Consider the following 15,022-nt stretch of genomic DNA (forward strand, 5'->3'; position numbering starts at 1 on the left):
ATTTTAAGGAACGGAATCTAAGTATCATGTTGAATTGAGTAGGTTCCCAATAGGATTCGCATGTAATAAGCTTGTTATTCAAGATAGAGCAACGTTTTAACGCACTGAAACACTGTTTCTTTGTGAATTCAGTTAGTTCCTAGTAGCCTGCTCTTGTAATATGTGTACTTTTAAAGATTTATAAAAATTTGGTGAGCCGAATCTGAGTAACATGGTGAATTCGGTTAGTTCCCAATAGGCCGCACTAGTAATAAGTGGACTGTTCGGGATATAGGAAAATTTTCACGAACGGAATCAAAATTTCTAGGTGAATTCAGTGAGTTCCCAATGGGACATGCTTGTATGAGTTTGCTTTTCAATATCGAGCAACATTTTAAGGAACGGAATCTAAGTATCATGTTGAATTGAGTAGGTTCCCAATAGGATTCGCATGTAATAAGCTTGTTATTCAAGATAGAGCAACGTTTTAACGCACTGAAACACTGTTTCTTTGTGAATTCAGTTAGTTCCTAGTAGCCTGCTCTTGTAATATGTGTACTTTTAAAGATTTATAAAAATTTGGTGAGCCGAATCTGAGTAACATGGTGAATTCGGTTAGTTCCCAATAGGCCGCACTAGTAATAAGTGGACTGTTCGGGATATAGGAAAATTTTCACGAACGGAATCAAAATTTCTAGGCGAATTCAGTGAGTTCCCAATGGGACATGCTTGTATGAGTTTGCTTTTCAATATCGAGCAACATTTTAAGGAACGGAATCTAAGTATCATGGTGAATTGAGTAGGTTCCCAATAGGATTCGCATGTAATAAGCTTGTTATTCAAGATAGAGCAACGTTTTAACGCACTGAAACACTGTTTCTTTGTGAATTCAGTTAGTTCCTAGTAGCCTGCTCTTGTAATATGTGTACTTTTAAAGATTTATAAAAATTTGGTGAGCCGAATCTGAGTAACATGGTGAATTCGGTTAGTTCCCAATAGGCCGCACTAGAATAAGTGGACAGTTCGGGATATAGGAAAATTTTCACGAACGGAATCAAAATTTCTAGGCGAATTCAGTGAGTTCCCAATGGGACATGCTTGTATGAGTTTGCTTTTCAATATCGAGCAACATTTTAAGGAACGGAATCTAAGTATCATGGTGAATTGATTAGGTTCCCAATAGGATTCGCATTTAATTAGCTTGTTATTCAAGATAGAGCAACGTTTTAACGCACTGAAACACTGTTTCTTTGTGAACTCAGTTAGTTCCTAGTAGCCTGCTCTTGTAATATGTGTACTTTTAAAGATTTATAAAAATTTGGTGAGCCGAATCTGAGTAAAATGGTGAATTCGGTTAGTTCCCAATAGGCCGCACTAGTAATAAGTGGACTGTTCGGGATATAGGAAAATTTTCACGAACGGAATCAAAATTTCTAGGCGAATTCAGTGAGTTCCCAATGGGACATGCTTGTATGAGTTTGCTTTTCAATATCGAGCAACATTTTAAGGAACGGAATCTAAGTATCATGGTGAATTGAGTAGGTTCCCAATAGGATTCGCATGTAATAAGCTTGTTATTCAAGATAGAGCAACGTTTTAACGCACTGAAACACTGTTTCTTTGTGAATTCAGTTAGTTCCTAGTAGCCTGCTCTTGTAATATGTGTACTTTTAAAGATTTATAAAAATTTGGTGAGCCGAATCTGAGTAACATGGTGAATTCGGTTAGTTCCCAATAGGCCGCACTAGTAATAAGTGGACTGTTCGGGATATAGGAAAATTTTCACGAACGGAATCAAAATTTCTAGGCGAATTCAGTGAGTTCCCAATGGGACATGCTTGTATGAGTTTGCTTTTCAATATCGAGCAACATTTTAAGGAACGGAATCTAAGTATCATGTTGAATTGAGTAGGTTCCCAATAGGATTCGCATGTAATAAGCTTGTTATTCAAGAGAGAGCAACGTTTTAACGCACTGAAACACTGTTTCTTTGTGAATTCAGTTAGTTCCTAGTAGCCTGCTCTTGTAATATGTGTACTTTTAAAGATTTATAAAAATTTGGTGAGCCGAATCTGAGTAACATGGTGAATTCGGTTAGTTCCCAATAGGCCGCACTAGTAATAAGTGGACAGTTCGGGATATAGGAAAATTTTCACGAACGGAATCAAAATTTCTAGGCGAATTCAGTGAGTTCCCAATGGGACATGCTTGTATGAGTTTGCTTTTCAATATCGAGCAACATTTTAAGGAACGGAATCTAAGTATCATGGTGAATTGAGTAGGTTCCCAATAGGATTCGCATGTAATAAGCTTGTTATTCAAGATAGAGCAACGTTTTAACGCACTGAAACACTGTTTCTTTGTGAACTCAGTTAGTTCCTAGTAGCCTGCTCTTGTAATATGTGTACTTTTAAAGATTTATAAAAATTTGGTGAGCCGAATCTGAGTAACATGGTGAATTCGGTTAGTTCCCAATAGGCCGCACTAGTAATAAGTGGACTGTTCGGGATATAGGAAAATTTTCACGAACGGAATCAAAATTTCTAGGCGAATTCAGTGAGTTCCCAATGGGACATGCTTGTATGAGTTTGCTTTTCAATATCGAGCAACATTTTAAGGAACGGAATCTAAGTATCATGGTGAATTGAGTAGGTTCCCAATAGGATTCGCATGTAATAAGCTTGTTATTCAAGATAGAGCAACGTTTTAACGCACTGAAACACTGTTTCTTTGTGAATTCAGTTAGTTCCTAGTAGCCTGCTCTTGTAATATGTGTACTTTTAAAGATTTATAAAAATTTGGTGAGCCGAATCTGAGTAACATGGTGAATTCGGTTAGTTCCCAATAGGCCGCACTAGTAATAAGTGGACAGTTCGGGATATAGGAAAATTTTCACGAACGGAATCAAAATTTCTAGGCGAATTCAGTGAGTTCCCAATGGGACATGCTTGTATGAGTTTGCTTTTCAATATCGAGCAACATTTTAAGGAACGGAATCTAAGTATCATGGTGAATTGATTAGGTTCCCAATAGGATTCGCATTTAATTAGCTTGTTATTCAAGATAGAGCAACGTTTTAACGCACTGAAACACTGTTTCTTTGTGAACTCAGTTAGTTCCTAGTAGCCTGCTCTTGTAATATGTGTACTTTTAAAGATTTATAAAAATTTGGTGAGCCGAATCTGAGTAAAATGGTGAATTCGGTTAGTTCCCAATAGGCCGCACTAGTAATAAGTGGACTGTTCGGGATATAGGAAAATTTTCAAGAACGGAATCAAAATTTCTAGGCGAATTCAGTGAGTTCCCAAAGGGACATGCTTGTATGAGTTTGCTTTTCAATATCGAGCAACATTTTAAGGAACGGAATCTAAGTATCATGGTGAATTGAGTAGGTTCCCAATAGGATTCGCATGTAATAAGCTTGTTATTCAAGATAGAGCAACGTTTTAACGCACTGAAACACTGTTTCATTGTGAATTCAGTTAGTTCCTAGTAGCCTGCTCTTGTAATATGTGTACTTTTAAAGATTTATAAAAATTTGGTGAGCCGAATCTGAGTAACATGGTGAATTCGGTTAGTTCCCAATAGGCCGCACTAGTAATAAGTGGACAGTTCGGGATATAGGAAAATTTTCACGAACGGAATCAAAATTTCTAGGCGAATTCAGTGAGTTCCCAATGGGACATGCTTGTATGAGTTTGCTTTTCAATATCGAGCAACATTTTAAGGAACGGAATCTAAGTATCATGGTGAATTGAGTAGGTTCCCAATAGGATTCGCATGTAATAAGCTTGTTATTCAAGATAGAGCAACGTTTTAACGCACTGAAACACTGTTTCTTTGTGAACTCAGTTAGTTCCTAGTAGCCTGCTCTTGTAATATGTGTACTTTTAAAGATTTATAAAAATTTGGTGAGCCGAATCTGAGTAACATGGTGAATTCGGTTAGTTCCCAATAGGCCGCACTAGTAATAAGTGGACTGTTCGGGATATAGGAAAATTTTCACGAACGGAATCAAAATTTCTAGGCGAATTCAGTGAGTTCCCAATGGGACATGCTTGTATGAGTTTGCTTTTCAATATCGAGCAACATTTTAAGGAACGGAATCTAAGTATCATGGTGAATTGAGTAGGTTCCCAATAGGATTCGCATGTAATAAGCTTGTTATTCAAGATAGAGCAACGTTTTAACGCACTGAAACACTGTTTCTTTGTGAATTCAGTTAGTTCCTAGTAGCCTGCTCTTGTAATATGTGTACTTTTAAAGATTTATAAAAATTTGGTGAGCCGAATCTGAGTAACATGGTGAATTCGGTTAGTTCCCAATAGGCCGCACTAGTAATAAGTGGACAGTTCGGGATATAGGAAAATTTTCACGAACGGAATCAAAATTTCTAGGCGAATTCAGTGAGTTCCCAATGGGACATGCTTGTATGAGTTTGCTTTTCAATATCGAGCAACATTTTAAGGAACGGAATCTAAGTATCATGGTGAATTGATTAGGTTCCCAATAGGATTCGCATTTAATTAGCTTGTTATTCAAGATAGAGCAACGTTTTAACGCACTGAAACACTGTTTCTTTGTGAACTCAGTTAGTTCCTAGTAGCCTGCTCTTGTAATATGTGTACTTTTAAAGATTTATAAAAATTTGGTGAGCCGAATCTGAGTAAAATGGTGAATTCGGTTAGTTCCCAATAGGCCGCACTAGTAATAAGTGGACTGTTCGGGATATAGGAAAATTTTCAAGAACGGAATCAAAATTTCTAGGCGAATTCAGTGAGTTCCCAAAGGGACATGCTTGTATGAGTTTGCTTTTCAATATCGAGCAACATTTTAAGGAACGGAATCTAAGTATCATGGTGAATTGAGTAGGTTCCCAATAGGATTCGCATGTAATAAGCTTGTTATTCAAGATAGAGCAACGTTTTAACGCACTGAAACACTGTTTCATTGTGAATTCAGTTAGTTCCTAGTAGCCTGCTCTTGTAATATGTGTACTTTTAAAGATTTATAAAAATTTGGTGAGCCGAATCTGAGTAACATGGTGAATTCGGTTAGTTCCCAATAGGCCGCACTAGTAATAAGTGGACTGTTCGGGATATAGGAAAATTTTCACGAACGGAATCAAAATTTCTAGGCGAATTCAGTGAGTTCCCAATGGGACATGCTTGTATGAGTTTGCTTTTCAATATCGAGCAACATTTTAAGGAACGGAATCTAAGTATCATGTTGAATTGAGTAGGTTCCCAATAGGATTCGCATGTAATAAGCTTGTTATTCAAGAGAGAGCAACGTTTTAACGCACTGAAACACTGTTTCTTTGTGAATTCAGTTAGTTCCTAGTAGCCTGCTCTTGTAATATGTGTACTTTTAAAGATTTATAAAAATTTGGTGAGCCGAATCTGAGTAACATGGTGAATTCGGTTAGTTCCCAATAGGCCGCACTAGTAATAAGTGGACAGTTCGGGATATAGGAAAATTTTCACGAACGGAATCAAAATTTCTAGGCGAATTCAGTGAGTTCCCAATGGGACATGCTTGTATGAGTTTGCTTTTCAATATCGAGCAACATTTTAAGGAACGGAATCTAAGTATCATGGTGAATTGAGTAGGTTCCCAATAGGATTCGCATGTAATAAGCTTGTTATTCAAGATAGAGCAACGTTTTAACGCACTGAAACACTGTTTCTTTGTGAACTCAGTTAGTTCCTAGTAGCCTGCTCTTGTAATATGTGTACTTTTAAAGATTTATAAAAATTTGGTGAGCCGAATCTGAGTAACATGGTGAATTCGGTTAGTTCCCAATAGGCCGCACTAGTAATAAGTGGACTGTTCGGGATATAGGAAAATTTTCACGAACGGAATCAAAATTTCTAGGCGAATTCAGTGAGTTCCCAATGGGACATGCTTGTATGAGTTTGCTTTTCAATATCGAGCAACATTTTAAGGAACGGAATCTAAGTATCATGGTGAATTGAGTAGGTTCCCAATAGGATTCGCATGTAATAAGCTTGTTATTCAAGATAGAGCAACGTTTTAACGCACTGAAACACTGTTTCATTGTGAATTCAGTTAGTTCCTAGTAGCCTGCTCTTGTAATATGTGTACTTTTAAAGATTTATAAAAATTTGGTGAGCCGAATCTGAGTAACATGGTGAATTCGGTTAGTTCCCAATAGGCCGCACTAGTAATAAGTGGACTGTTCGGGATATAGGAAAATTTTCACGAACGGAATCAAAATTTCTAGGCGAATTCAGTGAGTTCCCAATGGGACATGCTTGTATGAGTTTGCTTTTCAATATCGAGCAACATTTTAAGGAACGGAATCTAAGTATCATGTTGAATTGAGTAGGTTCCCAATAGGATTCGCATGTAATAAGCTTGTTATTCAAGATAGAGCAACGTTTTAACGCACTGAAACACTGTTTCTTTGTGAACTCAGTTAGTTCCTAGTAGCCTGCTCTTGTAATATGTGTACTTTTAAAGATTTATAAAAATTTGGTGAGCCGAATCTGAGTAACATGGTGAATTCGGTTAGTTCCCAATAGGCCGCACTAGTAATAAGTGGACTGTTCGGGATATAGGAAAATTTTCACGAACGGAATCAAAATTTCTAGGCGAATTCAGTGAGTTCCCAATGGGACATGCTTGTATGAGTTTGCTTTTCAATATCGAGCAACATTTTAAGGAACGGAATCTAAGTATCATGGTGAATTGAGTAGGTTCCCAATAGGATTCGCATGTAATAAGCTTGTTATTCAAGATAGAGCAACGTTTTAACGCACTGAAACACTGTTTCATTGTGAATTCAGTTAGTTCCTAGTAGCCTGCTCTTGTAATATGTGTACTTTTAAAGATTTATAAAAATTTGGTGAGCCGAATCTGAGTAACATGGTGAATTCGGTTAGTTCCCAATAGGCCGCACTAGTAATAAGTGGACTGTTCGGGATATAGGAAAATTTTCACGAACGGAATCAAAATTTCTAGGCGAATTCAGTGAGTTCCCAATGGGACATGCTTGTATGAGTTTGCTTTTCAATATCGAGCAACATTTTAAGGAACGGAATCTAAGTATCATGTTGAATTGAGTAGGTTCCCAATAGGATTCGCATGTAATAAGCTTGTTATTCAAGATAGAGCAACGTTTTAACGCACTGAAACACTGTTTCTTTGTGAACTCAGTTAGTTCCTAGTAGCCTGCTCTTGTAATATGTGTACTTTTAAAGATTTATAAAAATTTGGTGAGCCGAATCTGAGTAACATGGTGAATTCGGTTAGTTCCCAATAGGCCGCACTAGTAATAAGTGGACTGTTCGGGATATAGGAAAATTTTCACGAACGGAATCAAAATTTCTAGGCGAATTCAGTGAGTTCCCAATGGGACATGCTTGTATGAGTTTGCTTTTCAATATCGAGCAACATTTTAAGGAACGGAATCTAAGTATCATGTTGAATTGAGTAGGTTCCCAATAGGATTCGCATGTAATAAGCTTGTTATTCAAGATAGAGCAACGTTTTAACGCACTGAAACACTGTTTCTTTGTGAATTCAGTTAGTTCCTAGTAGCCTGCTCTTGTAATATGTGTACTTTTAAAGATTTATAAAAATTTGGTGAGCCGAATCTGAGTAACATGGTGAATTCGGTTAGTTCCCAATAGGCCGAACTAGTAATAAGTGGACTGTTCGGGATATAGGAAAATTTTCACGAACGGAATCAAAATTTCTAGGCGAATTCAGTGAGTTCCCAATGGGACATGCTTGTATGAGTTTGCTTTTCAATATCGAGCAACATTTTAAGGAACGGAATCTAAGTATCATGGTGAATTGAGTAGGTTCCCAATAGGATTCGCATGTAATAAGCTTGTTATTCAAGAGAGAGCAACGTTTTAACGCACTGAAACACTGTTTCTTTGTGAATTCAGTTAGTTCCTAGTAGCCTGCTCTTGTAATATGTGTACTTTTAAAGATTTATAAAAATTTGGTGAGCCGAATCTGAGTAACATGGTGAATTCGGTTAGTTCCCAATAGGCCGAACTATTAATAAGTGGACTGTTCGGGATATAGGAAAATTTTCACGAACGGAATCAAAATTTCTAGGCGAATTCAGTGAGTTCCCAATGGGACATGCTTGTATGAGTTTGCTTTTCAATATCGAGCAACATTTTAAGGAACGGAATCTAAGTATCATGTTGAATTGACTAGGTTCCCAATAGGATTCGCATGTAATAAGCTTGTTATTCAAGATAGAGCAACGTTTTAACGCACTGAAACACTGTTTCTTTGTGAATTCAGTTAGTTCCTAGTAGCCTGCTCTTGTAATATGTGTACTTTTAAAGATTTATAAAAATTTGGTGAGCCGAATCTGAGTAACATGGTGAATTCGGTTAGTTCCCAATAGGCCGCACTAGTAATAAGTGGACTGTTCGGGATATAGGAAAATTTTCACGAACGGAATCAAAATTTCTAGGCGAATTCAGTGAGTTCCCAATGGGACATGCTTGTATGAGTTTGCTTTTCAATATCGAGCAACATTTTAAGGAACGGAATCTAAGTATCATGTTGAATTGAGTAGGTTCCCAATAGGATTCGCATGTAATAAGCTTGTTATTCAAGATAGAGCAACGTTTTAACGCACTGAAACACTGTTTCTTTGTGAATTCAGTTAGTTCCTAGTAGCCTGCTCTTGTAATATGTGTACTTTTAAAGATTTATAAAAATTTGGTGAGCCGAATCTGAGTAACATGGAGAATTCGGTTAGTTCCCAATAGGCCGCACTAGTAATAAGTGGACTGTTCGGGATATAGGAAAATTTTCACGAACGGAATCAAAATTTCTAGGCGAATTCAGTGAGTTCCCAATGGGACATGCTTGTATGAGTTTGCTTTTCAATATCGAGCAACATTTTAAGGAACGGAATCTAAGTATCATGTTGAATTGAGTAGGTTCCCAATAGGATTCGCATGTAATAAGCTTGTTATTCAAGATAGAGCAACGTTTTAACGCACTGAAACACTGTTTCTTTGTGAATTCAGTTAGTTCCTAGTAGCCTGCTCTTGTAATATGTGTACTTTTAAAGATTTATAAAAATTTGGTGAGCCGAATCTGAGTAACATGGTGAATTCGGTTAGTTCCCAATAGGCCGCACTAGTAATAAGTGGACTGTTCGGGATATAGGAAAATTTTCACGAACGGAATCAAAATTTCTAGGCGAATTCAGTGAGTTCCCAATGGGACATGCTTGTATGAGTTTGCTTTTCAATATCGAGCAACATTTTAAGGAACGGAATCTAAGTATCATGTTGAATTGAGTAGGTTCCCAATAGGATTCGCATGTAATAAGCTTGTTATTCAAGATAGAGCAACGTTTTAACGCACTGAAACACTGTTTCTTTGTGAATTCAGTTAGTTCCTAGTAGCCTGCTCTTGTAATATGTGTACTTTTAAAGATTTATAAAAATTTGGTGAGCCGAATCTGAGTAACATGGTGAATTCGGTTAGTTCCCAATAGGCCGCACTAGTAATAAGTGGACTGTTCGGGATATAGGAAAATTTTCACGAACGGAATCAAAATTTCTAGGCGAATTCAGTGAGTTCCCAATGGGACATGCTTGTATGAGTTTGCTTTTCAATATCGAGCAACATTTTAAGGAACGGAATCTAAGTATCATGTTGAATTGAGTAGGTTCCCAATAGGATTCGCATGTAATAAGCTTGTTATTCAAGATAGAGCAACGTTTTAACGCACTGAAACACTGTTTCTTTGTGAATTCAGTTAGTTCCTAGTAGCCTGCTCTTGTAATATGTGTACTTTTAAAGATTTATAAAAATTTGGTGAGCCGAATCTGAGTAACATGGTGAATTCGGTTAGTTCCCAATAGGCCGCACTAGTAATAAGTGGACTGTTCGGGATATAGGAAAATTTTCACGAACGGAATCAAAATATCTAGGCGAATTCAGTGAGTTCCCAATGGGACATGCTTGTATGAGTTTGCTTTTCATTATCGAGCAACATATTAAGGAACGGAATCTAAGTATCATGTTGAATTGAGTAGGTTCCCAATAGGATTCGCATGTAATAAGTTTGTTATTCAAGATAGAGCAACGTTTTAACGCACTGAAACACTGTTTCTTTGTGAATTCAGTTAGTTCCTAGTAGCCTGCTCTTGTAATATGTGTACTTTTAAAGATTTATAAAAATTTGGTGAGCCGAATCTGAGTAACATGGTGAATTCGGTTAGTTCCCAATAGGCCGCACTAGTAATAAGTGGACTGTTCGGGATATAGGAAAATTTTCACGAACGGAATCAAAATTTCTAGGCGAATTCAGTGAGTTCCCAATGGGACATGCTTGTATGAGTTTGCTTTTTAATATCGAGCAACATTTTAAGGAACGGAATCTAAGTATCATGGTGAATTGAGTAGGTTCCCAATAGGATTCGCATGTAATAAGCTTGTTATTCAAGAGAGAGCAACGTTTTAACGCACTGAAACACTGTTTCTTTGTGAATTCAGTTAGTTCCTAGTAGCCTGCTCTTGTAATATGTGTACTTTTAAAGATTTATAAAAATTTGGTGAGCCGAATCTGAGTAACTTGGTGAATTCGGTTAGGTCCCAATAGGCCGCACTAGTAATAAGTGGACTGTTCGGGATATAGGAAAATTTTCACGAACGGAATCAAAATTTCTAGGCGAATTCAGTGAGTTCCCAATGGGACATGCTTGTATGAGTTTGCTTTTCAATATCGAGCAACATTTTAAGGAACGGAATCTAAGTATCATGTTGAATTGAGTAGGTTCCCAATAGGATTCGCATGTAATAAGCTTGTTATTCAAGATAGAGCAACGTTTTAACGCACTGAAACACTGTTTCTTTGTGAATTCAGTTAGTTCCTAGTAGCCTGCTCTTGTAATATGTGTACTTTTAAAGATTTATAAAAATTTGGTGAGCCGAATCTGAGTAACATGGTGAATTCGGTTAGTTCCCAATAGGCCGCACTAGTAATAAGTGGACTGTTTGGGATATAGGAAAATTTTCACGAACGGAATCAAAATTTCTAGGCGAATTCAGTGAGTTCCCAATGGGACATGCTTGTATGAGTTTGCTTTTCAATATCGAGCAACATTTTAAGGAACGGAATCTAAGTATCATGTTGAATTGAGTAGGTTCCCAATAGGATTCGCATGTAATAAGCTTGTTATTCAAGATAGAGCAACGTTTTAACGCACTGAAACACTGTTTCTTTGTGAATTCAGTTAGTTCCTAGTAGCCTGCTCTTGTAATATGTGTACTTTTAAAGATTTATAAAAATTTGGTGAGCCGAATCTGAGTAACATGGTGAATTCGGTTAGTTCCCAATAGGCCGCACTAGTAATAAGTGGACTGTTCGGGATATAGGAAAATTTTCACGAACGGAATCAAAATTTCTAGGCGAATTCAGTGAGTTCCCAATGGGACATGCTTGTATGAGTTTGCTTTTCAATATCGAGCAACATTTTAAGGAACGGAATCTAAGTATCATGTTGAATTGAGTAGGTTCCCAATAGGATTCGCATGTAATAAGCTTGTTATTCAAGATAGAGCAACGTTTTAACGCACTGAAACATTGTTTCTTTGTGAATTCAGTTAGTTCCTAGTAGCCTGCTCTTGTAATATGTGTACTTTTAAAGATTTATAAAAATTTGGTGAGCCGAATCTGAGTAACATGGTGAATTCGGTTAGTTCCCAATAGGCCGCACTAGTAATAAGTGGACTGTTCGGGATATAGGAAAATTTTCACGAACGGAATCAAAATTTCTAGGCGAATTCAGTGAGTTCCCAATGGGACATGCTTGTATGAGTTTGCTTTTCAATATCGAGCAACATTTTAAGGAACGGAATCTAAGTATCATGTTGAATTGAGTAGGTTCCCAATAGGATTCGCATGTAATAAGCTTGTTATTCAAGATAGAGCAACGTTTTAACGCACTGAAACACTGTTTCTTTGTGAATTCAGTTAGTTCCTAGTAGCCTGCTCTTGTAATATGTGTACTTTTAAAGATTTATAAAAATTTGGTGAGCCGAATCTGAGTAACATGGTGAATTCGGTTAGTTCCCAATAGGCCGCACTAGTAATAAGTGGACAGTTCGGGATATAGGAAAATTTTCACGAACGGAATCAAAATTTCTAGGCGAATTCAGTGAGTTCCCAATGGGACATGCTTGTATGAGTTTGCTTTTCAATATCGAGCAACATTTTAAGGAACGGAATCTAAGTATCATGGTGAATTGAGTAGGTTCCCAATAGGATTCGCATGTAATAAGCTTGTTATTCAAGATAGAGCAACGTTTTAACGCACTGAAACACTGTTTCTTTGTGAACTCAGTTAGTTCCTAGTAGCCTGCTCTTGTAATATGTGTACTTTTAAAGATTTATAAAAATTTGGTGAGCCGAATCTGAGTAACATGGTGAATTCGGTTAGTTCCCAATAGGCCGCACTAGTAATAAGTGGACTGTTCGGGATATAGGAAAATTTTCACGAACGGAATCAAAATTTCTAGGCGAATTCAGTGAGTTCCCAATGGGACATGCTTGTATGAGTTTGCTTTTCAATATCGAGCAACATTTTAAGGAACGGAATCTAAGTATCATGGTGAATTGAGTAGGTTCCCAATAGGATTCGCATGTAATAAGCTTGTTATTCAAGATAGAGCAACGTTTTAACGCACTGAAACACTGTTTCATTGTGAATTCAGTTAGTTCCTAGTAGCCTGCTCTTGTAATATGTGTACTTTTAAAGATTTATAAAAATTTGGTGAGCCGAATCTGAGTAACATGGTGAATTCGGTTAGTTCCCAATAGGCCGCACTAGTAATAAGTGGACTGTTCGGGATATAGGAAAATTTTCACGAACGGAATCAAAATTTCTAGGCGAATTCAGTGAGTTCCCAATGGGACATGCTTGTATGAGTTTGCTTTTCAATATCGAGCAACATTTTAAGGAACGGAATCTAAGTATCATGTTGAATTGAGTAGGTTCCCAATAGGATTCGCATGTAATAAGCTTGTTATTCAAGATAGAGCAACGTTTTAACGCACTGAAACACTGTTTCTTTGTGAACTCAGTTAGTTCCTAGTAGCCTGCTCTTGTAATATGTGTACTTTTAAAGATTTATAAAAATTTGGTGAGCCGAATCTGAGTAACATGGTGAATTCGGTTAGTTCCCAATAGGCCGCACTAGTAATAAGTGGACTGTTCGGGATATAGGAAAATTTTCACGAACGGAATCAAAATATCTAGGCGAATTCAGTGAGTTCCCAATGGGACATGCTTGTATTAGTTTGCTTTTCAATATCGAGCAACATTTTAAGGAACGGAATCTAAGTATCATGGTGAATTGAGTAGGTTCCCAATAGGATTCGCATGTAATAAGCTTGTTATTCAAGATAGAGCAACGTTTTAACGCACTGAAACACTGTTTCATTGTGAATTCAGTTAGTTCCTAGTAGCCTGCTCTTGTAATATGTGTACTTTTAAAGATTTATAAAAATTTGGTGAGCCGAATCTGAGTAACATGGTGAATTCGGTTAGTTCCCAATAGGCCGCACTAGTAATAAGTGGACTGTTCGGGATATAGGAAAATTTTCACGAACGGAATCAAAATTTCTAGGCGAATTCAGTGAGTTCCCAATGGGACATGCTTGTATGAGTTTGCTTTTCAATATCGAGCAACATTTTAAGGAACGGAATCTAAGTATCATGTTGAATTGAGTAGGTTCCCAATAGGATTCGCATGTAATAAGCTTGTTATTCAAGATAGAGCAACGTTTTAACGCACTGAAACACTGTTTCTTTGTGAACTCAGTTAGTTCCTAGTAGCCTGCTCTTGTAATATGTGTACTTTTAAAGATTTATAAAAATTTGGTGAGCCGAATCTGAGTAACATGGTGAATTCGGTTAGTTCCCAATAGGCCGCACTAGTAATAAGTGGACTGTTCGGGATATAGGAAAATTTTCACGAACGGAATCAAAATTTCTAGGCGAATTCAGTGAGTTCCCAATGGGACATGCTTGTATGAGTTTGCTTTTCAATATCGAGCAACATTTTAAGGAACGGAATCTAAGTATCATGTTGAATTGAGTAGGTTCCCAATAGGATTCGCATGTAATAAGCTTGTTATTCAAGATAGAGCAACGTTTTAACGCACTGAAACACTGTTTCTTTGTGAACTCAGTTAGTTCCTAGTAGCCTGCTCTTGTAATATGTGTACTTTTAAAGATTTATAAAAATTTGGTGAGCCGAATCTGAGTAACATGGTGAATTCGGTTAGTTCCCAATAGGCCGCACTAGTAATAAGTGGACTGTTCGGGATATAGGAAAATTTTCACGAACGGAATCAAAATTTCTAGGCGAATTCAGTGAGTTCCCAATGGGACATGCTTGTATGAGTTTGCTTTTCAATATCGAGCAACATTTTAAGGAACGGAATCTAAGTATCATGTTGAATTGAGTAGGTTCCCAATAGGATTCGCATGTAATAAGCTTGTTATTCAAGATAGAGCAACGTTTTAACGCACTGAAACACTGTTTCTTTGTGAATTCAGTTAGTTCCTAGTAGCCTGCTCTTGTAATATGTGTACTTTTAAAGATTTATAAAAATTTGGTGAGCCGAATCTGAGTAACATGGTGAATTCGGTTAGTTCCCAATAGGCCGCACTAGTAATAAGTGGACTGTTCGGGATATAGGAAAATTTTCACGAACGGAATCAAAATTTCTAGGCGAATTCAGTGAGTTCCCAATGGGACATGCTTGTATGAGTTTGCTTTTCAATATCGAGCAACATTTTAAGGAACGGAATCTAAGTATCATGGTGAATTGAGTAGGTTCCCAATAGGATTCGCATGTAATAAGCTTGTTATTCAAGAGAGAGCAACGTTTTAACGCACTTAAACACTGTTTCTTTGTGAATTCAGTTAGTTCCTAGTAGCCTGCTCTTGTAATATGTGTACTTTTAAAGATTTATAAAAATTTGGTGAGCCGAATCTGAGTAACATGGTGAATTCG

Source organism: Rattus norvegicus, chromosome 17 (genome assembly GCF_036323735.1).
Source record: "Rattus norvegicus strain BN/NHsdMcwi chromosome 17, GRCr8, whole genome shotgun sequence".
In the NCBI taxonomy this organism is placed as follows: Eukaryota; Metazoa; Chordata; class Mammalia; order Rodentia; family Muridae; genus Rattus; species Rattus norvegicus.